The 25,296-nt window shown below is 45.6% G+C and overlaps 13 non-coding genes across 13 annotated transcripts; all 13 read left to right on the forward strand.

The window, feature by feature from the left end:
• The first annotated feature begins 248 nt into the window (after nt 1-248).
• Nucleotides 249-319, forward strand: trnag-ccc (transfer RNA glycine (anticodon CCC)). The gene has a single exon. It is a non-coding gene; the product is annotated as a tRNA-Gly (tRNA).
• Nucleotides 320-2,462: 2,143 nt separating this feature from the next.
• On the forward strand, nt 2,463-2,533 carry trnag-ccc (transfer RNA glycine (anticodon CCC)). Its single transcript has one exon. It is a non-coding gene; the product is annotated as a tRNA-Gly (tRNA).
• A 955-nt stretch (nt 2,534-3,488) lies between these two features.
• On the forward strand, nt 3,489-3,560 carry trnae-uuc (transfer RNA glutamic acid (anticodon UUC)). The gene has a single exon. It is a non-coding gene; the product is annotated as a tRNA-Glu (tRNA).
• Nucleotides 3,561-4,676: 1,116 nt separating this feature from the next.
• Nucleotides 4,677-4,747, forward strand: trnag-ucc (transfer RNA glycine (anticodon UCC)). Its single transcript has one exon. It is a non-coding gene; the product is annotated as a tRNA-Gly (tRNA).
• Nucleotides 4,748-6,890: 2,143 nt separating this feature from the next.
• On the forward strand, nt 6,891-6,961 carry trnag-ucc (transfer RNA glycine (anticodon UCC)). Its single transcript has one exon. It is a non-coding gene; the product is annotated as a tRNA-Gly (tRNA).
• Nucleotides 6,962-11,319: 4,358 nt separating this feature from the next.
• On the forward strand, nt 11,320-11,390 carry trnag-ucc (transfer RNA glycine (anticodon UCC)). Its single transcript has one exon. It is a non-coding gene; the product is annotated as a tRNA-Gly (tRNA).
• Nucleotides 11,391-13,527: 2,137 nt separating this feature from the next.
• trnag-ucc (transfer RNA glycine (anticodon UCC)) lies at nt 13,528-13,598 on the forward strand. Its single transcript has one exon. It is a non-coding gene; the product is annotated as a tRNA-Gly (tRNA).
• A 2,143-nt stretch (nt 13,599-15,741) lies between these two features.
• trnag-ccc (transfer RNA glycine (anticodon CCC)) lies at nt 15,742-15,812 on the forward strand. Its single transcript has one exon. It is a non-coding gene; the product is annotated as a tRNA-Gly (tRNA).
• Nucleotides 15,813-17,955: 2,143 nt separating this feature from the next.
• On the forward strand, nt 17,956-18,026 carry trnag-ccc (transfer RNA glycine (anticodon CCC)). Its single transcript has one exon. It is a non-coding gene; the product is annotated as a tRNA-Gly (tRNA).
• Nucleotides 18,027-18,980: 954 nt separating this feature from the next.
• trnae-uuc (transfer RNA glutamic acid (anticodon UUC)) lies at nt 18,981-19,052 on the forward strand. The gene has a single exon. It is a non-coding gene; the product is annotated as a tRNA-Glu (tRNA).
• Nucleotides 19,053-20,168: 1,116 nt separating this feature from the next.
• trnag-ccc (transfer RNA glycine (anticodon CCC)) lies at nt 20,169-20,239 on the forward strand. The gene has a single exon. It is a non-coding gene; the product is annotated as a tRNA-Gly (tRNA).
• Nucleotides 20,240-22,383: 2,144 nt separating this feature from the next.
• Nucleotides 22,384-22,454, forward strand: trnag-ccc (transfer RNA glycine (anticodon CCC)). Its single transcript has one exon. It is a non-coding gene; the product is annotated as a tRNA-Gly (tRNA).
• A 2,142-nt stretch (nt 22,455-24,596) lies between these two features.
• Nucleotides 24,597-24,667, forward strand: trnag-ccc (transfer RNA glycine (anticodon CCC)). The gene has a single exon. It is a non-coding gene; the product is annotated as a tRNA-Gly (tRNA).
• The last annotated feature ends 629 nt before the right edge of the window (nt 24,668-25,296 follow it).

The following is a 25,296-nucleotide window of genomic DNA, read 5'->3' on the forward strand; positions in this document are numbered from 1 at the left end:
CCACGGCACCTAGAAAAGTGCAAAATCTTAGCTCTGCCGTGAGCTCATGCACCTGAGAGGTTAACCCTGTAATTCTCTATCCACGGATCTTCCAGGACCTTCGAAGTGTTTCCAGCATTCAGTCAACAATTCCAGATGCAGTATCTGCTGCATTTAGCTTTTTATGTTAACGCAGTGTCCCCGCTTGTATTAACAAAAGCCAAAAATAAATTGTAGCTACCAGAAAATGGAATTTGTTAACTTGGCGTGCATTGGTGGTTCAGGGGTAGAATTCTCGCCTCCCACGCGGGTGACACGGGTTCGATTCCCGGCCAATGCAGGTTAACATTTTAAACAATTCATTTCATAGCAAACACATCACTTGAGCATAAATAATATATTAGCTGTATCTGTGCAACTGGATCAAGGGTATGAATGTTCTGCTCCTTTACCTGTGCAACAGCTTTCTAGGGGCTGAATGGCATCCTGTTCCTGTGTAACAGGCTCGATTCTTACTCTGACAGACATTACATTGCTCACTTCCTCGTTAGTATAATTGTGAGTATCCCCGCCTGTCACGCGGGAGACCGGGGTGAAATTCCCCGACGGGGAGGAATTTTAACATCCCCAATTTTAAACCTTTGGGCAGCACCTTAACGTGCTCCTTGGAAAAGATCAACAGCGAAAAATTGAACCTAAAATAATTTTAAACGGTGAGGAACTGTATAAAAAGCTCCTGCATCAATTCCTCGTTAGCATAGTGTTCTCCTTCTGTTTGTCTTTTGTGCGGGGCACTGCGGAACGAGAGAGGACAGGGAAATGCAGATAACAGCGGGAGGAAGCACGTCTGATCTTTCAAGGGGACAGCACTGGCACGATTGGCCGAATGGCCTCATACTGTACTGCAAGCTTCCATGAATCATATGGATATCTGAGACATACCCACACAAAGTGAGCACACATCTGTGTTCGTGTATGTGTTTGAGTCTTTGTCTCAAGCAGTGCATTACTATTTCCTCTGTGTTGTCCTTGATATTTTGGTGCTGATTATTCAATATCCCGACGACTTTTCTCTGACTGTGTATCACTGAGAAAAGCACAGAAGCAAATAGATTTCAGGTGGACGCCTACCCGCAATTGATGCTGTGGTTTCTTGAACATGTCGTTTGAGATCTCGCCTAAAAAATGACATCTTGTACGAAAAGTTTGCCTGGCGCGATGGTGACCTGAATTTCAAAGCAGCAAGGAGGAAAGACTGCATTGTTCTGCTTGCTGGCAGGATGCTTTCCGCAGCTTCCCTGGTGGTCTAGTGGTTAGGATTCGGCGCTTTCACCGCTGCGGCCTGGGTTCGATTCCCGGTCAGGGAACCACTGCTTTTTCTGGCTGTTTGAAATGCCAGCAATCAAAGCACCCGCGCGAAACAATGCTTGCAACTCATCAACCTTTCAACTTTCCACGCTGCTGTTGCCTCAACAGTGAGCAGCGCAACATTCGGTACCGAGGTGCAACATTCACTTCCTTGCCTTCTGTAAAATGCCTGCTGTTTCAAAGTCAGCAGGAAATGACATTGGGAACAAGACACCTTAAATGCCCACATTTATGTTTACCTCACACTGTCAGAACAGTCACGGTTATTATCCACCTTCCATGTATTATTTTGCCGACTGCATCTCCCTAACAAAGTTAGCTGATCACAGCACGGCTATCAGTCAACTCATTGCCAGTGTGAAGAATGCCACATTAGCTACGTGTGCAAGACTCGAATGACAGAGTACCTGGGCCGTGATAACTTATCCTGATATTCATGAGGCCTTAACATTCGCTGCATAAGACAATTCTACCTCTGGTTACCATCCCTCCTGCCATTGGAAAGCGGTTGTCTTTATTTCCTCTATCAAAAGCCATTGTAATTTGGCAAGCCTTTATTAAATTTCCTCTTAGCCTCCAGAGGAAAGCAATTCCAGCTTGTCCACACCATCAACATAACTGAAGTCGCTTGTCCCTCGGGCCACACTGTAAGACGTCAAACGAGTTCTGTATGTCGGGGAGTCAAGGGTTATGGGGAGCGGGCGGAAAAGTTGCGTTGTGTCGAAGATCTCATCAGCCACGAAATTATTAAATGGCGGGGCTCGAGGGGCCGAATGGCCCAATCCTGCTCCTATTTATTCTTTTGGGGAAGGTTAGTTTCTTAATTATGTAATTTTTGAGCAGCTAAACAACGTTGGAAGGAAACTGCCACGGCACCTAGAAAAGTGCAAAATCTTAGCTCTGCCGTGAGCTCATGCACCTGAGAGGTTAACCCTGTAATTCCCTGTCCACAGATCTTCCAGGACCTTCGAAGTGTTTCCAGCATTTAGTCAACAATTCCAGATGCAGTATCTGCTGCATTTAGCTTTTTATGTTAACGCAGTGTCCCCGCTTGTATTAACAAAAGCCAAAAATAAATTGTAGCTACCAGAAAATGGAATTTGTTAACTCGGCGTGCATTGGTGGTTCAGGGGTAGAATTCTCGCCTCCCACGCGGGTGACCCGGGTTCGATTCCCGGCCAATGAAGGTTAACATTTTAAACAAGTCATTTCATAGCAAACACATCACTTGAGCATAAATAATATATTAGCTGTATCTGTGCAACTGGATCAAGGGTATGAATGTTCTGCTCCTGTTCCTGTGCAACAGCTTTCTAGGGGCTGAATGGCATCCTGTTCCTGTGTAACAGGCTCGATTCTTACTCTGACAGACATGACATTGCTCACTTCCTCGTTAGTATAGTTGTGAGTATCCCCACCTGTCACGCGGGAGACCGGGGTGAAATTCCCCGACGGGGAGGAATTTTAACATCCCCAATTTTAAACCTTTGGGCAGCACCTTAACGTGCTCCTTGGAAAAGATCAACAGCGAAAAATTGAACCTAAAATAATTTTAAACGGTGAGGAACTGTATAAAAAGCTCCTGCATCAATTCCTCGTTAGCATAGTGTTCTCCTTCTGTTTGTCTTTTGTGCGGGGCACTGCGGAACGAGAGAGGACAGGGAAATGCAGATAACAGCGGGAGAAAGCACGTCTGATCTTTCAAGGGGACAGCACTGGCACGATTGGCCGAATGGCCTCATACTGTACTGCAAGCTTCCATGAATCATATGGATATCTGAGACATACCCACACAAAGTGAGCACACATCTGTGTTCGTGTATGTGTTTGAGTCTTTGTCTCAAGCAGTGCATTACTATTTCCTCTGTGTTGTCCTTGATATTTTGGTGCTGATTATTCAATATCCCGACGACTTTTCTCTGACTGTGTATCACTGAGAAAAGCACAGAAGCAAATAGATTTCAGGTGGACGCCTACCCGCAATTGATGCTGTGGTTTCTTGAACATGTCGTTTGTGATCTCGCCTAAAAAATGACATCTTGTACGAAAGGTTTGCCTGGCGCGATAGTGACCTGAATTTCAAAGCAGCAAGGAGGAAAGACTGCATTGTTCTGCTTGCTGGCAGGATGCTTTCCGCAGCTTCCCTGGTGGTCTAGTGGTTAGGATTCGGCGCTTTCACCGCTGCGGCCCGGGTTCGATTCCCGGTCAGGGAACCACTGCTTTTTCTGGCTGTTTGAAATGCCAGCAATCAAAGCACCCGCGCGAAACAATGCTTGCACCTCATCAACCTTTCAACTTTCCACGCTGCTGTTGCCTCAACAGTCAGCAGCGCAACATTCGGTACCGAGGTGCAACATTCACTTCCTTGCCTTCTGTGAAATGCCTGCTGTTGCAAAGTCAGCAGGAAATGACATTGGGAACAAGACACCTTAAATGCCCACATTTATGTGTACCTCACAGTGTCAGAACAGTCACGGTTATTATCCGCCTTCCATGTATTATTTTGCCGACTGCATCTCCCTAACAAAGTTAGCTGATCACAGCACGGCTATCAGTCAACTCATTGCCAGTGTGAAGAATGCCACATTAGCTACGTGTGCAAGACTCGAATGACAGAGTACCTGGGCCGTGATAACTTATCCTGATATTCATGAGGCCTTAACATTCGCTGCATAAGACAATTCTACCTCTGGTTACCATCCCTCCTGCCATTGGAAAGCGGTTGTCTTTATTTCTTCTATCAAAAGCCATTGTAATTTTGCAAGCCTTTATTAAATTTCCTCTTAGCCTCCAGAGGAAAGCAATTCCAGCTTGTCCACACCATCAACATAACTGAAGTCGCTTGTCCCTCGGGCCACACTGTAAGACGTCAAACGAGTTCTGTATGTTGGGGAGTCAAGGGTTATGGGGAGCGGGCGGAAAAGTTGCGTTGTGTCGAAGATCTCATCAGCCACGAAATTATTACATGGCGGGGCTCGAGGGGCCGAATAGCCCAATCCTGCTCCTATTTATTCTTTTGGGGAAGGTTAGTTTCTTAATTATGTAATTTTTGAGCAGCTAAACAACGTTGGAAGGAAACTGCCACGGCACCTAGAAAAGTGCAAAATCTTAGCTCTGCCGTGAGCTCATGCACCTGAGAGGTTAACCCTGTAATTCTCTGTCCACAGATCTTCCAGGACCTTCGAAGTGTTTCCAGCATTCAGTCAACAATTCCAGATGCAGTATCTGCTGCATTTAGCTTTTTATGTTAACGCAGTGTCCCCGCTTGTATTGACAAAAGCCAAAAATAAATTGTAGCTACCAGAAAATGGAATTTGTTAACTCGGCGTGCATTGGTGGTTTAGGGGTAGAATTCTCGCCTTCCACGCGGGTGACCCGGGTTCGATTCCCGGCCAATGCAGGTTAACATTTTAAACAATTCATTTCATAGCAAACACATCACTTGAGCATAAATAATATATTAGCTGTATCTGTGCAACTGGATCAAGGGTATGAATGTTCTGCTCCTGTTCCTGTGCAACAGCTTTCTAGAGGCTGTAATGGCATCCTGTTCCTGTGTAACAGGCTCGATTCTTACACTGACAGACATTACATTGCTCACTTCCTCGTTCGTATAGTTGTGAGTATCCCCACCTGTCACGCGGGAGACCGGGGTGAAATTCCCCGACGGGGAGGAATTTTAACATCCCCAATTTTAAACCTTTGGGCAGCACCTTAACGTGCTCCTTGGAAAAGATCAACAGCGAAAAATTGAACCTAAAATAATTTTAAACGGTGAGGAACTGTATAAAAAGCTCCTGCATTAATTCCTCGTTAGCATAGTGTTCTCCTTCTGTTTGTCTTTTGTGCGGGGCACTGCGGAACGAGAGAGGACAGGGAAATGCAGATAACAGCGGGAGAAAGCACTTCTGATCTTTCAAGGGGACAGCACTGGCACGATAGGCCGAATGGCCTCATACTGTACTGCAAGCTTCCATGAATCATATGGATATCTGAGACATACCCACACAAAGTGAGCACACATCTGTGTTCGTGTATGTGTTTGAGTCTTTGTCTCAAGCAGTGCATTACTATTTCCTCTGTGTTGTCCTTGATATTTTGGTGCTGATTATTCAATATCCCGACGACTTTTCTCTGACTGTGTATCACTGAGAAAAGCACAGAAGCAAATAGATTTCAGGTGGACGCCTATCCGCAATTGATGCTGTGGTTTCTTGAACATGTCGTTTGTGATCTCGCCGAAAAAATGACATCTTGTACGAAAAGTTTGCCTGGCGCGATAGTGACCTGAATTTCAAAGCAGCAAGGAGGAAAGACTGCATTGTTCTGCTTGCTGGCAGGATGCTTTCCGCAGCTTCCCTGGTGGTCTAGTGGTTAGGATTCGGCGCTTTTGCCGCTGCGGCTCGGGTTCGATTCCCGGTCAGGAAACCAGTGCTTTTTCTGGCTGTTTGAAATGCCAGCAATCAAAGCACCCGCGCGAAACAATGCTTGCACCTCATCAACCTTTCAACTTTCCACGCTGCTGTTGCCTCAACAGTCAGCAGCGCAACATTCGGTACCGAGGTGCAACATTCACTTCCTTGCCTTCTGTAAAATGCCTGCTGTTTCAAAGTCAGCAGGAAATGACATTGGGAACAAGACACCTTAAATGCCCACATTTATGTGTACCTCACAGTGTCAGAACAGTCACGGTTATTATCCACCTTCCATGTATTATTTTGCCGACTGCATCTCCCTAACAAAGTTAGCTGATCACAGCACGGCTATCAGTCAACTCATTGCCAGTGTGAAGAATGCCACATTAGCTACGTGTGCAAGACTCGAATGACAGAGTACCTGGGCTGTGATAACTTATCCTGATATTCATGAGGCCTTAACATTCGCTGCATAAGACAATTCTACCTCTGGTTACCATCCCTCCTGCCATTGGAAAGCGGTTGTCTTTATTTCCTCTATCAAAAGCCATTGTAATTTTGCAAGCCTTTATTAAATTTCCTCTTAGCCTCCAGAGGAAAGCAATTCCAGCTTGTCCACACCATCAACATAACTGAAGTCGCTTGTCCCTCGTGCCACACTGTAAGACGTCAAACGAGTACTGTATGTCGGGGAGTCAAGGGTTATGGGGAGCGGGCGGAAAAGTTGCGTTGTGTCGAAGATCTCATCAGCCACGAAATTATTAAATGGCGGGGCTCGAGGGGCCGAATGGCCCAATCCTGCTCCTATTTATTCTTTTGGGGAAGGTTAGTTTCTTAATTATGTAATTTTTGAGCAGCTAAACAACTTTGGAAGGAAACTGCCACGGCACCTAGAAAAGTGCAAAATCTTAGCTCTGCCGTGAGCTCATGCACCTGAGAGGTTAACTCTGATATCTCTGTCCACAGATCTTCCAGGACCTTCGAAGTGTTTCCAGCATTCAGTCAACAATTCCAGATGCAGTATCTGCTGCATTTAGCTTTTTATGTTAACGCAGTGTCCCCGCTTGTATTGACAAAAGCCAAAAATAAATTGTAGCTACCAGAAAATGGAATTTGTTAACTCGGCGTGCATTGGTGGTTCAGGGGTAGAATTCTCGCCTTCCACGCGGGTGACCCGGGTTCGATTCCCGGCCAATGCAGGTTAACATTTTAAACAATTCATTTCATAGCAAACACATCACTTGAGCATAAATAATATATTAGCTGTATCTGTGCAACTGGATCAAGGGTATGAATGTTCTGCTCCTGTTCCTGTGCAACAGCTTTCTAGAGGCTGAATGGCATCCTGTTCCTGTGTAACAGGCTCGATTCTTACACTGACAGACATTACATTGCTCACTTCCTCGTTCGTATAGTTGTGAGTATCCCCACCTGTCACGCGGGAGACCGGGGTGAAATTCCCCGACGGGGAGGAATTTTAACATCCCCAATTTTAAACCTTTGGGCAGCACCTTAACGTGCTCCTTGGAAAAGATCAACAGCGAAAAATTGAACCTAAAATAATTTTAAACGGTGAGGAACTGTATAAAAAGCTCCTGCATTAATTCCTCGTTAGCATAGTGTTCTCCTTCTGTTTGTCTTTTGTGCGGGGCACTGCGGAACGAGAGAGGACAGGGAAATGCAGATAACAGCGGGAGAAAGCACTTCTGATCTTTCAAGGGGACAGCACTGGCACGATTGGCCGAATGGCCTCATACTGTACTGCAAGCTTCCATGAATCATATGGATATCTGAGACATACCCACACAAAGTGAGCACACATCTGTGTTCGTGTATGTGTTTGAGTCTTTGTCTCAAGCAGTGCATTACTATTTCCTCTGTGTTGTCCTTGATATTTTGGTGCTGATTATTCAATATCCCGACGACTTTTCTCTGACTGTGTATCACTGAGAAAAGCACAGAAGCAAATAGATTTCAGGTGGACGCCTACCCGCAATTGATGCTGTGGTTTCTTGAACATGTCGTTTGTGATCTCGCCGAAAAAATGACATCTTGTACGAAAAGTTTGCCTGGCGCGATAGTGACCTGAATTTCAAAGCAGCAAGGAGGAAAGACTGCATTGTTCTGCTTGCTGGCAGGATGCTTTCCGCAGCTTCCCTGGTGGTCTAGTGGTTAGGATTCGGCGCTTTTGCCGCTGCGGCTCGGGTTCGATTCCCGGTCAGGGAACCAGTGCTTTTTCTGGCTGTTTGAAATGCCAGCAATCAAAGCACCCGCGCGAAACAATGCTTGCACCTCATCAACCTTTCAACTTTCCACGCTGCTGTTGCCTCAACAGTCAGCAGCGCAACATTCGGTACCGAGGTGCAACATTCACTTCCTTGCCTTCTGTAAAATGCCTGCTGTTTCAAAGTCAGCAGGAAATGACATTGGGAACAAGACACCTTAAATGCCCACATTTATGTGTACCTCACAGTGTCAGAACAGTCACTGTTATTATCCACCTTCCATGTATTATTTTGCCGACTGCATCTCCCTAACAAAGTTAGCTGATCACAGCACGGCTATCAGTCAACTCATTGCCAGTGTGAAGAATGCCACATTAGCTACGTGTGCAAGACTCGAATGACAGAGTACCTGGGCCGTGATAACTTATCCTGATATTCATGAGGCCTTAACATTCGCTGCATAAGACAATTCTACCTCTGGTTACCATCCCTCCTGCCATTGGAAAGCGGTTGTCTTTATTTCCTCTATCAAAAGCCATTGTAATTTTGCAAGCCTTTATTAAATTTCCTCTTAGCCTCCAGAGGAAAGCAATTCCAGCTTGTCCACACCATCAACATAACTGAAGTCGCTAGTCCCTCGGGCCACACTGTAAGACGTCAAACGAGTTCTGTATGTCGGGGAGTCAAGGGTTATGGGGAGCGGGCGGAAAAGTTGCGTTGTGTCGAAGATCTCATCAGCCACGAAATTATTAAATGGCGGGGCTCGAGGCGCCGAATGGCTAAATCCTGCTCCTATTTATTCTTTTGGGGCAGGTTAGTTTCTTAATTATGTAATTTTTGAGCAGCTAAACAACGTTGGAAGGAAACTGCCACGGCACCTAGAAAAGTGCAAAATCTTAGCTCTGCCGTGAGCTCATGCACCTGAGAGGTTAACCCTGTGATTCTCTGTCCACAGATCTTCCAGGACCTTCGAAGTGTTTCCAGCATTCAGTCAACAATTCCAGATGCAGTATCTGCTGCATTTAGCTTTTTATGTTAACGCAGTGTCCCCGCTTGTATTAACAAAAGCCAAAAATAAATTGTAGCTACCAGAAAATGGAATTTGTTAACTCGGCGTGCATTGGTGGTTCAGGGGTAGAATTCTCACCTTCCACGCGGGTGACCTGGGTTCGATTACCGGCCAATGCAGGTTAACATTTTAAACAATTCATTTAATTGCAAACACATCACTTGAGCATAAATAATATATTAGCTTTATCTGTGCAACTGGATCAAGGGTATGAATGTTCTGCTCCTGTTCCTGTGCAACAGCTTTCTAGAGGCTGAATGGCATCCTGTTCCTGTGTAACAGGCTCGATTCTTAATCTGACAGACATTACATTGCTCACTTCCTCGTTAGTATAGTTGTGAGTATCCCCACCTGTCACGCGGGAGACCGGGGTGAAATACCCCGACGGGGAGGAATTTTAACATCCCCAATTTTAAACCTTTGGGCAGCACCTTAACGTGCTCCTTGGAAAAGATCAACAGCGAAAAATTGAACCTAAAATAATTTTAAACGGTGAGGAACTGTATAAAAAGCTCCTGCATCAATTCCTCGTTAGCATAGTATTCTCCTTCTGTTTGTCTTTAGTGCGGGGCACTGCGGAACGAGAGAGGACAGGGAAATGCAGATAACAGCGGGAGAAAGCACGTCTGATCTTTCAAGGGGACAGCACTGGCACGATTGGCCGAATGGCCTCATACTGTACTGCAAGCTTCCATGAATCATATGGATATCTGAGACATACCCACACAAAGTGAGCACACATCTGTGTTCGTGTATGTGTTTGAGTCTTTGTCTCAAGCAGTGCATTACTATTTCCTTTGTGTTGTCCTTGATATTTTGGTGCTGATTATTCAATATCCCGACGACTTTTCTCTGACTGTGTATCACTGAGAAAAGCACAGAAGCAAATAGATTTCAGGTGGACGCCTACCCGCAATTGATGCTGTGGTTTCTTGAACATGTCGTTTGTGATCTCGCCTAAAAAATGACATCTTGTACGAAAAGTTTGCCTGGCGCGATAGTGACCTGAATTTCAAAGCAGCAAGGAGGAAAGACTGCATTGTTCTGCTTGCTGGCAGGATGTTTTCCGCAGCTTCCCTGGTGGTCTAGTGGTTAGGATTCGGCGCTTTCACCGCTGCGGCCCGGGTTCGATTCCCGGTCAGAAGAACCAGTGCTTTTTCTGGCTGTTTGAAATGCCAGCAATCAAAGCACCCGCGCGAAACAATGCTTGCACCTCATCAACCTTTCAACTTTCCACGCTGCTGTTGCCTCAACAGTCAGCAGCGCAACATTCGGTACCGAGGTGCAACATTCACTTCCTTGCCTTCTGTAAAATGCCTGCTGTTTCAAAGTCAGCAGGAAATGACATTGGGAACAAGACACCTTAAATGCCCACATTTATGTTTACCTCACAGTGTCAGAACAGTCACGGTTATTATCCACCTTCCATGTATTATTTTGCCGACTGCATCTCCCTAACAAACTTAGCTGATCACAGCACGGCTATCAGTCAACTCATTGCCAGTGTGAAGAATGCCACATTAGCTACGTGTGCAAGACTCGAATGACAGAGTACCTGGGCCGTGATAACTTATCCTGATATTCATGAGGCCTTAACATTCGCTGCATAAGACAATTCTACCTCTGGTTACCATCCCTCCTGCCATTGGAAAGCGGTTGTCTTTATTTCCTCTATCAAAAGCCATTGTAATTTTGCAAGCCTTTATTAAATTTCCTCTTAGCCTCCAGAGGAAAGCAATTCCAGCTTGTCCACACCATCAACATAACTGAAGTCGCTTGTCCCTCGGGCCACACTGTAAGACGTCAAACGAGTTCTGTATGTCGGGGAGTCAAGGGTTATGGGGAGCGGGCGGAAAAGTTGCGTTGTGTCGAAGATCTCATCAGCCACGAAATTATTAAATGGCGGGGCTCGAGGCGCCGAATGGCCCAATCCTGCTCCTATTTATTCTTTTGGGGAAGGTTAGTTTCTTAATTATGTAATTTTTGAGCAGCTAAACAACGTTGGAAGGAAACTGCCACGGCACCTAGAAAAGTGCAAAATCTTAGCTCTGCCGTGAGCTCATGCACCTGAGAGGTTAACCCTGTAATTCTCTGTCCACAGATCTTCCAGGACCTTCGAAGTGTTTCCAGCATTTAGTCAACAATTCCAGATGCAGTATCTGCTGCATTTAGCTTTTTATGTTAACGCAGTGTCCCCGCTTGTATTAACAAAAGCCAAAAATAAATTGTAGCTACCAGAAAATGGAATTTGTTAACTCGGCGTGCATTGGTGGTTCAGGGGTAGAATTCTCACCTTCCACGCGGGTGACCCGGGTTCGATTACCGGCCAATGCAGGTTAACATTTTAAACAATTCATTTCATTGCAAACACATCACTTGAGCATAAATAATATATTAGCTTTATCTGTGCAACTGGATCAAGGGTATGAATGTTCTGTTCTTGTGCAACAGCTTTCTAGAGGCTGAATGGCATCCTGTTCCTGTGTAACAGGCTCGATTCTTACTCTGACAGACATTACATTGCTCACTTCCTCGTTAGTATAGTTGTGAGTATCCCCACCTGTCACGCGGGAGACCGGGGTGAAATTCCCCGACGGGGAGGAATTTTAACATCCCCAATTTTAAACCTTTGGGCAGCACCTTAACGTGCTCCTTGGAAAAGATCAACAGCGAAAAATTGAACCTAAAATAATTTTAAACGGTGAGGAACTGTATAAAAAGCTCCTGCATCAATTCCTCGTTAGCATAGTATTCTCCTTCTGTTTGTCTTTAGTGCGGGGCACTGCGGAACGAGAGAGGACAGGGAAATGCAGATAACAGCGGGTGAAAGCACGTCTGATCCTTCAAGGGGACAGCACTGGCACGATTGGCCGAATGGCCTCATACTGTACTGCAAGCTTCCATGAATCATATGGATATCTGAGACATACCCACACAAAGTGAGCACACATCTGTGTTCGTGAATGTGTTTGAGTCTTTGTCTCAAGCAGTGCATTACTATTTCCTTTGTGTTGTCCTTGATATTTTGGTGCTGATTATTCAATATCCCGACGACTTTTCTCTGACTGTGTATCACTGAGAAAAGCACAGAAGCAAATAGATTTCAGGTGGACGCCTACCCGCAATTGATGCTGTGGTTTCTTGAACATGTCGTTTGTGATCTCGCCTAAAAAATGACATCTTGTACGAAAAGTTTGCCTGGCGCGATCGTGACCTGAATTTCAAAGCAGCAAGGAGGAAAGACTGCATTGTTCTGCTTGCTGGCAAGATGCTTTCCGCAGCTTCCCTGGTGGTCTAGTGGTTAGGATTCGGCGCTTTTACCGCTGCGGCTCGGGTTCGATTCCCGGTCAGGGAACCAGTGCTTTTTCTGGCTGTTTGAAATGCCAGCAATCAAAGCACCCGCGCGAAACAATGCTTGCACCTCATCAACCTTTCAACTTTCCACGCTGCTGTTGCCTCAACAGTCAGCAGCGCAACATTCGGTACCGAGGTGCAACATTCACTTCCTTGCCTTCTGTAAAATGCCTGCTGTTTCAAAGTCAGCAGGAAATGACATTGGGAACAAGACACCTTAAATGCCCACATTTATGTGTACCTCACAGTGTCAGAACAGTCACGGTTATTATCCACCTTCCATGTATTATTTTGCCGACTGCATCTCCCTAACAAAGTTAGCTGATCACAGCACGGCTATCAGTCAACTCATTGCCAGTGTGAAGAATGCCACATTAGCTACGTGTGCAAGACTCGAATGACAGAGTACCTGGGCCGTGATAACTTATCCTGATATTCATGAGGCCTTAACATTCGCTGCATAAGACAATTCTACCTCTGGTTACCATCCCTCCTGCCATTGGAAAGCGGTTGTCTTTATTTCCTCTATCAAAAGCCATTGTAATTTTGCAAGCCTTTATTAAATTTCCCCTTAGCCTCCAGAGGAAAGCAATTCCAGCTTGTCCACACCATCAACATAACTGAAGTCGCTTGTCCCTCGGGCCACACTGTAAGACGTCAAACGAGTACTGTATGTCGGGGAGTCAAGGGTTATGGGGAGCGGGCGGAAAAGTTGCGTTGTGTCGAAGATCTCATCAGCCACGAAATTATTAAATGGCGGGGCTCGAGGGGCCGAATGGCCCAATCCTGCTCCTATTTATTCTTTTGGGGAAGGTTAGTTTCTTAATTATGTAATTTTTGAGCAGCTAAACAACTTTGGAAGGAAACTGCCACGGCACCTAGAAAAGTGCAAAATCTTAGCTCTGCCGTGAGCTCATGCACCTGACAGGTTAACCCTGTAATTCTCTGTCCACAGATCTTCCAGGACCTTCGAAGTGTTTCCAGCATTCAGTCAACAATTCCAGATGCAGTATCTGCTGCATTTAGCTTTTTATGTTAACGCAGTGTCCCCGCTTGTATTGACAAAAGCCAAAAATAAATTGTAGCTACCAGAAAATGGAATTTGTTAACTCGGCGTGCATTGGTGGTTCAGGGGTAGAATTCTCGCCTTCCACGCGGGTGACCCGGGTTCGATTCCCGGCCAATGCAGGTTAACATTTTAAACAATTCATTTCATAGCAAACACATCACTTGAGCATAAATAATATATTAGCTGTATCTGTGCAACTGGATCAAGGGTATGAATGTTCTGCTCCTGTTCCTGTGCAACAGCTTTCTAGAGGCTGAATGGCATCCTGTTCCTGTGTAACAGGCTCGATTCTTACACTGACAGACATTACATTGCTCACTTCCTCGTTCGTATAGTTGTGAGTATCCCCACCTGTCACGCGGGAGACCGGGGTGAAATTCCCCGACGGGGAGGAATTTTAACATCCCCACTTTTAAACCTTTGGGCAGCACCTTAACGTGCTCCTTGGAAAAGATCAACAGCGAAAAATTGAACCTAAAATAATTTTAAACGGTGAGGAACTGTATAAAAAGCTCCTGCATTAATTCCTCGTTAGCATAGTGTTCTCCTTCTGTTTGTCTTTTGTGCGGGGCACTGCGGAACGAGAGAGGACAGGGAAATGCAGATAACAGCGGGAGAAAGCACTTCTGATCTTTCAAGGGGACAGCACTGGCACGATTGGCCGAATGGCCTCATACTGTACTGCAAGCTTCCATGAATCATATGGATATCTGAGACATACCCACACAAAGTGAGCACACATCTGTGTTCGTGTATGTGTTTGAGTCTTTGTCTCAAGCAGTGCATTACTATTTCCTTTGTGTTGTCCTTGATATTTTGGTGCTGATTATTCAATATCCCGACGACTTTTCTCTGACTGTGTATCACTGAGAAAAGCACAGAAGCAAATAGATTTCAGGTGGACGCCTACCCGCAATTGATGCTGTGGTTTCTTGAACATGTCGTTTGTGATCTCGCCTAAAAAATGACATCTTGTACGAAAAGTTAGCCTGGCGCGATAGTGACCTGAATTTCAAAGCAGCAAGGAGGAAAGACTGCATTGTTCTGCTTGCTGGCAGGATGTTTTCCGCAGCTTCCCTGGTGGTCTAGTGGTTAGGATTCGGCGCTTTCACCGCTGCGGCCCGGGTTCGATTCCCGGTCAGGCGAACCAGTGCTTGTTCTGGCTGTTTGAAATGCCAGCAATCAAAGCACCCGCGCGAAACAATGCTTGCACCTCATCAACCTTTCAACTTTCCACGCTGCTGTTGCCTCAACAGTCAGCAGCGCAACATTCGGTACCGAGGTACAACATTCGCTTCCTTGCCTTCTGTAAAATGCCTGCTGTTTCAAAGTCAGCAGGAAATGACATTGGGAACAAGACACCTTAAATGCCCACATTTATGTTTACCTCACAGTGTCAGAACAGTCACGGTTATTATCCACCTTCCATGTATTATTTTGCCGACTGCATCTCCCTAACAAAGTTAGCTGATCACAGCACGGCTATCAGTCAACTCATTGCCAGTGTGAAGAATGCCACATTAGCTACGTGTGCAAGACTCGAATGACAGAGTACCTGGGCCGTGATAACTTATCCTGATATTCATGAGGCCTTAACATTCGCTGCATAAGACAATTCTACCTCTGGTTACCATCCCTCCTGCCATTGGAAAGCGGTTGTCTTTATTTCCTCTATCAAAAGCCATTGTAATTTTGCAAGCCTTTATTAAATTTCCTCTTAGCCTCCAGAGGAAAGCAATTCCAGCTTGTCCACACCATCAACATAACTGAAGTCGCTTGTCCCTCGGGCCACACTGTAAGACGTCAAACGAGTTCTGTATGTCGGGAGTCAAGGGTTATGGGGAGCGGGCGGAAAAGTTGCGTTGTGTCGAAGATCTCATCAGCCACGAAATTATTAAATGGCGGGGCTCGAGGCGCCGAATGGCCCAATCCTGCTCCTATTTATTCTTTTGGGGAAGGTTAGTTTCTTAATTATGTAATTTTTGAGCAGCTAAACAACGTTGGAAGGAAACTGCCACGGCACCTAGAAAAGTGCAAAATCTTAGCTCTGCCGTGAGCTCATGCACCTGAGAGGTTAACCCTGTAATTCTCTGTCCACAGATCTTCCAGGACCTTCGAAGTGTTTCCAGCATTCAGTCAACAATTCCAGATGCAGTATCTGCTGCATTTAGCTTTTTATGTTAACGCAGTGTCCCCGCTTGTATTAACAAAAGCCAAAAATAAATTGTAGCTACCAGAAAATGGAATTTGTTAACTCGGCGTGCATTGGTGGTTCAGGGGTAGAATTCTCGCCTCCCACGCGGGTGACCCGGGTTCGATTACCGGCCAATGCAGGTTAACATTTTAAACAATTCATTTCATTGCAAACACATCACTTGAGCATAAATAATATATTAGCTTTATCTGTGCAACTGGATCAAGGGTATGAATGTTCTGCTCCTGTTCCTGTGCAACAGCTTTCTAGAGGCTGAATGGCATCCTGTTCCTGTGTAACAGGCTCGATTCTTACTCTGACAGACATTACATTGCTCACTTCCTCGTTAGTCTCGTTGTGAGTATCCCCGCCTGTCACGCGGGAGACCGGGGTGAAATTCCCCGACGGGGAGGAATTTTAACATCCCCAATTTTAAACCTTTGGGCAGCACCTTAACGTGCTCCTTGGAAAAGATCAACAGCGAAAAATTGAACCTAAAATAATTTTAAACGGTGAGGAACTGTATAAAAAGCTCCTGCATCAATTCCTCGTTAGCATAGTATTCTCCTTCTGTTTGTCTTTAGTGCGGGGCACTGCGGAACGAGAGAGGACAGGGAAATGCAGATAACAGCGGGAGAAAGCACGTCTGATCTTTCAAGGGGACAGCACTGGCACGATTGGCCGAATGGCCTCATACTGTACTGCAAGCTTCCATGAATCATATGGATATCTGAGACATACCCACACAAAGTGAGCACACATCTGTGTTCGTGTATGTGTTTGAGTCTTTGTCTCAAGCAGTGCATTACTATTTCCTCTGTGTTGTCCTTGATATTTTGGTGCTGATTATTCAATATCCCGACGACTTTTCTCTGACTGTGTATCACTGAGAAAAGCACAGAAGCAAATAGATTTCAGGTGGACGCCTACCCGCAATTGATGCTGTGGTTTCTTGAACATTTCGTTTGTGATCTCGCCTAAAAAATGTCATCTTGTACGAAAAGTTTGCCTGGCGCGAAAGTGACCTGAATTTCAAAGCAGCAAGGAGAAAAGGCTGCATTGTTCTGCTTGCTGGCAGTATGCTTTCCACAGCTTCCCTGGTGGTCTAGTGTTTAGAATTCGGCGCTTTCACCGACGCGGCCCGTGTTTGATTCTCGGTCAGGGAACCAGTGCTTTTTCTGGCTGTTTGAAATGCCAGCAATCAAAGCACCCGCGCGAAACAATGCTTGCACCTCATCAACCTTTCAATTTTCCACGCTGCTGTTGCCTCAACAGTCAGCAGCGCAACATTCGGTACCGAGGTGCAACATTCACTTCCTTGCCTTCTGTAAAATGCCTGCTGTTTCAAAGTCAGCAGGAAATGACATTGGGAACAAGAAACCTTAAATGCCCACGTTTATGTTTACCTCACAGTGTCAGAACAGTCACGGTTATTATCCACCTTCCATGTATTAATTTGCCTACTGCATCTCCCTAACAAAGTTAGCTGATCACAGCACGGCTATCAGTCAACTCATTGCCAGTGTGAAGAATGCCACATTAGCTACGTGTGCAAGACTCGAATGACAGAGTACCTGGGCCGTGATAACTTATCCTGATATTCATGAGGCCTTAACATTCGCTGCATAAGACAATTCTACCTCTGGTTACCATCCCTCCTGCCATTGGAAAGCGGTTGTCTTTATTTCCTCTATCAAAAGCCATTGTAATTTGGCAAGCCTTTATTAAATTTCCTCTTAGCCTCCAGAGGAAAGCAATTCCAGCTTGTCCACACCATCAACATAACTGAAGTCGCTTGTCCCTCGGGACACACTGTAAGACGTCAAACGAGTTCTGTATGTCGGGGAGTCAAGGGTTATGGGGAGCGGGCGGAAAGGTTGCGTTGTGTTGAAGATCTCATCAGCCACGAAATTATTAAATGGCGGGGCTCGAGGGGCCGAATGGCCCAATCCTGCTCCTATTTATTCTTTTGGGGAAGGTTAGTTTCTTAGTTATGTAATTTTTGAGCAGCTAAACAACGTTGGAAGGAAACTGCCACGGCACCTAGAAAAGTGCAAAATCTTAGCTCTGCCGTGAGCTCATGCACCTGAGAGGTTAACCCTGTAATTCTCTGTCCACAGATCTTCCAGGACCTTCGAATTGTTTCCAGCATTCAGTCAACAATTCCAGATGCAGTATCTGCTGCATTTAGCTTTTTATGTTAATGCAGTGTCCCCGCTTGTATTAACAAAAGCCAAAAATAAATTGTAGCTACCAGAAAATGGAATTTGTTAACTCGGCGTGCATTGGTGGTTCAGGGGTAGAATTCTCGCCTCCCACGCGGGTGACCCGGGTTCGATTCCCGGCCAATGCAGGTTAACATTTTAAACAATTCATTTCATAGCAAACACATCACTTGAGCATAAATAATATATTAGCTGGATCTGTGCAACTGGATCAAGGATATGAATGTTCTGCTCCTGTACCTGTGCAACAGCTTTCTAGGGGCTGAATGGCATCCTGTTGTGTGTAACAGGCTCGATTCTTACTCTGACAGACATTACATTGCTCACTTCCTCGTTAGTATAATTGTGAGTATCCCCACCTGTCACGCGGGAGACCGGGGTGAAATTCCCCGACGGGGAGGAATTTTAACATCCCCAATGTTAAACCTTTGGGCAGCACCTTAACGTGCTCCTTGGAAAAGATCAACAGCGAAAAATTGAACCTAAAATAATTTTAAACGGTGAGGAACTGTATAAAAAGCTCCTGCATCAATTCCTCGTTAGCATAGTGTTCTCCTTCTGTTTGTCTTTTGTGCGGGGCACTGCGGAACGAGAGAGGACAGGGAAATGCAGATAACAGCGGGAGAAAGCACGTCTGATCTTTCAAGGGGACAGCACTGGCACGATTGGCCGAATGGCCTCATACTGTACTGCAAGCTTCCATGAATCATATGGATATCTGAGACATACCCACACAAAGTGAGCACACATCTGTGTTCGTGTATGTGTTTGAGTCTTTGTCTCAAGCAGTGCATTACTATTTCCTCTGTGTTGTTCTTGATATTTTGGTGCTGATTATTCAATATCCCGACGACTTTTCTCTGACTGTGTATCACTGAGAAAAGCACAGAAACAAATAGATTTCAGGTGGACGCCTACCCGCAATTGATGCTGTGGTTTCTTGAACATGTCGTTTGTGATCTCGCCTAAAAAATGACATCTTGTACGAAAAGTTTGCCTGGCGCGATAGTGACCTGAATTTCAAAGCAGCAAGGAGGAAAGACTGCATTGTTCTGCTTGCTGGCAGGATGCTTTCCGCAGCTTCCCTGGTGGTCTAGTGGTTAGGATTCGGCGCTTTCACCGCTGCGGCCCGGGTTCGATTCCCGGTCAGGGAACCACTGCTTTTTCTGGCTGTTTGAAATGCCAGCAATCAAAGCACCCGCGCGAAACAATGCTTGCACCTCATCAACCTTTCAACTTTCCACGCTGCTGTTGCCTCAACAGTCAGCAGCGCAACATTCGGTACCGAGGTGCAACATTCACTTCCTTGCCTTCTGTGAAATGCCTGCTGTTGCAAAGTCAGCAGGAAATGACATTGGGAACAAGACACCTTAAATGCCCACATTTATGTGTACCTCACAGTGACAGAACAGTCACGGTTATTATCCGCCTTCCATGTATTATTTTGCCGACTGCATCTCCCTAACAAAGTTAGCTGATCACAGCACGGCTATCAGTCAACTCATTGCCAGTGTGAAGAATGCCACATTAGCTACGTGTGCAAGACTCGAATGACAGAGTACCTGGGCTGTGATAACTTATCCTGATATTCATGAGGCCTTAACATTCGCTGCATAAGACAATTCTACCTCTGGTTACCATCCCTCCTGCCATTGGAAAGCGGTTGTCTTTATTTCCTCTATCAAAAGCCATTGTAATTTGGCAAGCCTTTATTAAATTTCCTCTTAGCCTCCAGAGGAAAGCAATTCCAGCTTGTTCACACCATCAACATAACTGAAGTCGCTTGTCCCTCGGGACACACTGTAAGACGTCAAACGAGTTCTGTATGTCGGGGAGTCAAGGGTTATGGGGAGCGGGCGGAAAAGTTGCGTTGTGTCGAAGATCTCATCAGCCACGAAATTATTAAATGGCGGGGCTCGAAGGGCCGAATGGCCCAATCCTGCTCCTATTTATTCTTTTGGGGAAGGTTAGTTTCTTAATTATGTAATTTTTGAGCAGCTAAACAACGTTGGAAGGAAACTGCCACGGCACCTAGAAAAGTGCAAAATCATAGCTCTGCCGTGAGCTCATGCACCTGAGAGGTTAACCCTGTGATTCTCTGTCCACAGATCTTCCAGGACCTTCGAAGTGTTTCCAGCATTTAGTCAACAATTCCAGATGCAGTATCTGCTGCATTTAGCTTTTTATGTTAACGCAGTGTCCCCGCTTGTATTAACAAAAGCCAAAAATAAATTGTAGCTACCAGAAAATGGAATTTGTTAACTCGGCGTGCATTGGTGGTTCAGGGGTAGAATTCTCGCCTCCCACGCGGGTGACCCGGGTTCGATTCCCGGCCAATGCAGGTTAACATTTTAAACAATTCATTTCATAGCAAACACATCACTTGAGCATAAATAATATATTAGCTGTATCTGTGCAACTGGATCAAGGGTATGAATGTTCTGCTCCTGTTCCTGTGCAACAGCTTTCTAGGGGCTGAATGGCATCCTGTTCTCTGTGTAACAGGCTCGATTCTTACTCTGACAGACATTACATTGCTCACTTCCTCGTTAGTATAGTTGTGAGTATCCCCACCTGTCACGCGGGAGACCGGGGTGAAATTCCCCGACGGGGAGGAATTTTAACAACACCAATTTTAAACCTTTGGGCAGCACCTTAACGTGCTCCTTGGAAAAGATCAACAGCGAAAAATTGAACCTAAAATAATTTTAAACGGTGAGGAACTGTATAAAAAGCTCCTGCATCAATTCCTCGTTAGCATAGTGTTCTCCTTCTGTTTGTCTTTTGTGCGGGGCACTGCGGAACGAGAGAGGACAGGGAAATGCAGATAACAGCGGGAGAAAGCACGTCTGATCTTTCAAGGGGACAGCACTGGCACGATTGGCCGAATGGCCTCATACTGTACTGCAAGCTTCCATGAATCATATGGATATCTGAGACATACCCACACAAAGTGAGCACACATCTGTGTTCGTGTATGTGTTTGAGTCTTTGTCTCAAGCAGTGCATTACTATTTCCTCTGTGTTGTCCTTGATATTTTGGTGCTGATTATTCAATATCCCGACGACTTTTCTCTGACTGTGTATCACTGAGAAAAGCACAGAAGCAAATAGATTTCAGGTGGACGCCTACCCGCAATTGATGCTGTGGTTTCTTGAACATGTCGTTTGTGATCTCGCCTAAAAAATGACATCTTGTACGAAAGGTTTGCCTGGCGCGATAGTGACCTGAATTTCAAAGCAGCAAGGAGGAAAGACTGCATTGTTCTGCTTGCTGTCAGGATGCTTTCCGCAGCTTTCCTGGTGGTCTAGTGGTTAGGATTCGGCGCTTTCACCGCTGCGGCCCGGGTTCGATTCCCGGTCAGGGAACCACTGCTTTTTCTGGCTGTTTGAAATGCCAGCAATCAAAGCACCCGCGCGAAACAATGCTTGCACCTCATCAACCTTTCAACTTTCCACGCTGCTGTTGCCTCAACAGTCAGCAGCGCAACATTCGGTACCGAGGTGCAACATTCACTTCCTTGCCTTCTGTGAAATGCCTGCTGTTGCAAAGTCAGCAGGAAATGACATTGGGAACAAGACACCTTAAATGCCCACATTTATGTGTACCTCACAGTGTCAGAACAGTCACGGTTATTATCCGCCTTCCATGTATTATTTTGCCGACTGCATCTCCCTAACAAAGTTAGCTGATCACAGCACGGCTATCAGTCAACTCATTGCCAGTGTGAAGAATGCCACATTAGCTACGTGTGCAAGACTCGAATGACAGAGTACCTGGGCTGTGATAACTTATCCTGATGTTCATGAGGCCTTAACATTCGCTGCATAAGGCAATTCTACCTCTGGTTACCATCCCTCCTGCCATTGGAAAGCGGTTGTCTTTATTTCCTCCATCAAAAGCCATTGTAATTTTGAAAGCCTTTATTAAATTTCCTCTTAGCCTCCAGAGGAAAGCAATTCCAGCTTGTCCACACCATCAACATAACTGAAGTCGCTTGTCCCTCGGGCCACACTGTAAGACGTCAAACGAGTTCTGTATGTCGGGGAGTCAAGGGTTATGGGGAGCGGGCGGAAAAGTTGCGTTGTGTCGAAGATCTCATCAGCCACGAACTTATTAAATGGCGGGGCTCGAGGGGCCGAATGGCCCAATCCTGCTCCTATTTATTCTTTTGGGGAAGGTTAGTTTCTTAATTATGTAATTTTTGAGCAGCTAAACAACGTTGGAAGGAAACTGCCACGGCACCTAGAAAAGTGCAAAATCTTAGCTCTGCCGTGAGCTCATGCACCTGAGAGGTTAACCCTGTAATTCTCTGTCCACAGATCTTCCAGGACCTTCGAATTGTTTCCAGCATTCAGTCAACAATTCCAGATGCAGTATCTGCTGCATTTAGCTTTTTATGTTAACGCAGTGTCCCCGCTTGTATTAACAAAAGCCAAAAATAAATTGTAGCTACCAGAAAATGGAATTTGTTAACTCGGCGTGCATTGGTGGTTCAGGGGTAGAATTCTCGCCTCCCACGCGGGTGACCCGGGTTCGATTCCCGGCCAATGCAGGCTAACATTTTAAACAATTCATTTCATAGCAAACACATCACTTGAGCATAAATAATATATTAGCTGTATCTGTGCAACTGGATCAAGGGTATGAATGTTCTGCTCCTGTCCCTGTGCAACAGCTTTCTAGGGGCTGAATGGCATCCTGCTGTGTGTAACAGGCTCGATTCTTACTCTGACAGACATTACATTGCTCACTTCCTCGTTAGTATAATTGTGAGTATCCCCACCTGTCACGCGGGAGACCGGGGTGAAATTCCCCGACGGGGAGGAATTTAAACATCCCCAATTTTAAACCTTTGGGCAGCACCTTAACGTGCTCCTTGGAAAAGATCAACAGCGAAAAATTGAACCTAAAATAATTTTAAACGGTGAGGAACTGTATAAAAAGCTCCTGCATTAATTCCTCGTTAGCATAGTGTTCTCCTTCTGTTTGTCTTTTGTGCGGGGCACTGCGGAACGAGAGAGGACAGGGAAATGCAGATAACAGCGGGAGAAAGCACGTCTGATCTTTCAAGGGGACAGCACTGGCACGATTGGCCGAATGGCCTCATACTGTACTGCAAGCTTCCATGAATCATATGGATATCTGAGACATACCCACACAAAGTGCGCACACATCTGTGTTCGTGTATGTGTTTGAGTCTTTGTCTCAAGCAGTGCATTAGTATTTCCTCTGTGTTTTCCTTGATATTTTGGTGCTGATTATTCAATATCCCGACGACTTTTCTCTGACTGTGTATCACTGAGAAAAGCACAGAAGCAAATAGATTTCAGGTGGACGCCTACCCGCAATTGATGCTGTGGTTTCTTGAACATGTCGTTTGTGATCTCGCCTAAAAAATGACATCTTGTACGAAAGGTTTGCCTGGCGCGATAGTGACCTGAATTTCAAAGCAGCAAGGAGGAAAGACTGCATTGTTCTGCTTGCTGGCAGGATGCTTTCCGCAGCTTCCCTGGTGGTCGAGTGGTTAGGATACGGCGTTTTCACCGCTGCGGCCCGGGCTGGATTCCCGGTCAGGGAACCACTGCTTTTTCTGGCTGTTTGAAATGCCAGCAATCAAAGCACCCGCGCGAAACAATGCTTGCACCTCATCAACCTTTCAACTTTCCACGCTGCTGTTGCCTCAACAGTCAGCAGCGCAACATTCGGTACCTAGGTGCAACATTCACTTCCTTGCCTTCTGTGAAATGCCTGCTGTTGCAAAGTCAGCAGGAAATGACATTGGGAACAAGACACCTTAAATGCCCACATTTATGTGTACCTCACAGTGTCAGAACAGTCACGGTTATTATCCGCCTTCCATGTATTATTTTGCCGACTGCATCTCCCTAACAAAGTTAGCTGATCACAGCACGGCTATCAGTCAACTCATTGCCAGTGTGAAGAATGCCACATTAGCTACGTGTGCAAGACTCGAATGACAGAGTACCTGGGCTGTCATAACTTATCCTGATGTTCATGAGGCCTTAACATTCGCTGCATAAGGCAATTCTACCTCTGGTTACCATCCCTCCTGCCATTGGAAAGCGGTTGTCTTTATTTCCTCCATCAAAAGCCATTGTAATTTTGCAAGCCTTTATTAAATTTCCTCTTAGCCTCCAGAGGAAAGCAATTCCAGCTTGTCCACACCATCAACATAACTGAAGTCGCTTGTCCCTCGGGCCACACTGTAAGACGTCAAACGAGTTCTGTATGTCGGGGAGTCAAGGGTTATGGGGAGCGGGCGGAAAAGTTGCGTTGTGTCGAAGATCTCATCAGCCACGAACTTATTAAATGGCGGGGCTCGAGGGGCCGAATGGCCCAATCCTGCTCCTATTTATTCTTTTGGGGAAGGTTAGTTTCTTAATTATGTAATTTTTGAGCAGCTAAACAACGTTGGAAGGAAACTCCCACGGCACCTAGAAAAGTGCAAAATCTTAGCTCTGCCGTGAGCTCATGCACCTGAGAGGTTAACCCTGTAATTCTCTGTCCACAGATCTTCCAGGACCTTCGAAGTGTTTCCATCATTTAGTCAACAATTCCAGATGCAGTATCTGCTGCATTTAGCTTTTTATGTTAACGCAGTGTCCCCGCTTGTATTAACAAAAGCCAAAAATAAATTGTAGCTACCAGAAAATGGAATTTGTTAACTCGGCGTGCATTGGTAGTTCAGTGGTAGAATTCTCGCCTCCCACGCGGGTGACCCGGGTTCGATTCCCGGCCAATGCAGGTTAACATTTTAAACAATTCATTTCATAGCAAACACATCACTTGAGCATAAATAATATATTAGCTGTATCTGTGCAACTGGATCAAGGGTATGAATGTTCTGCTCCTGTTCCTGTGCAACAGCTTTCTCGGGGCTGAATGGCATCCTGTTCCTGTGTAACAGGCTCGATTCTTACTCTGACAGACCATTACATTGCTCACTTCCTTGTGAGTATCCCCACCTGTCACGCAGGAGACCGGGGTGAAATTCCCCGACGGGGAGGAATTTTAACATCCCCAATTTTAAGCCTTTGGGCAGCACCTTAACGTGCTCCTTGGAAAAGATCAACAGCGAAAAATTGAACCTAAAATAATTTTAAACGGTGAGGAACTGTATAAAAAGCTCCTGCATCAATTCCTCGTCAGCATAGTGTTCTCCTTCTGTTTGTCTTTTGTGCGGGGCACTGCGGAACGAGAGAGGACAGGGAAATGCAGATAACAGCGGGAGAAAGCACGTCTGATCTTTCAAGGGGACAGCACTGGCACGATTGGCCGAATGGCCTCATACTGTACTGCAAGCTTTCATGAATCATATGGATATCTGAGACATACCCACACAAAGTGAGCACACATCTGTGTTCGTGTATGTG

The sequence above is a fragment of the Somniosus microcephalus genome, unplaced genomic scaffold (assembly GCF_052327205.1).
Source record: "Somniosus microcephalus isolate GS21.2 unplaced genomic scaffold, FLI_Smic_1.0 unresolved_chr8, whole genome shotgun sequence".
Classification (NCBI taxonomy): domain Eukaryota; kingdom Metazoa; phylum Chordata; class Chondrichthyes; order Squaliformes; family Somniosidae; genus Somniosus; species Somniosus microcephalus.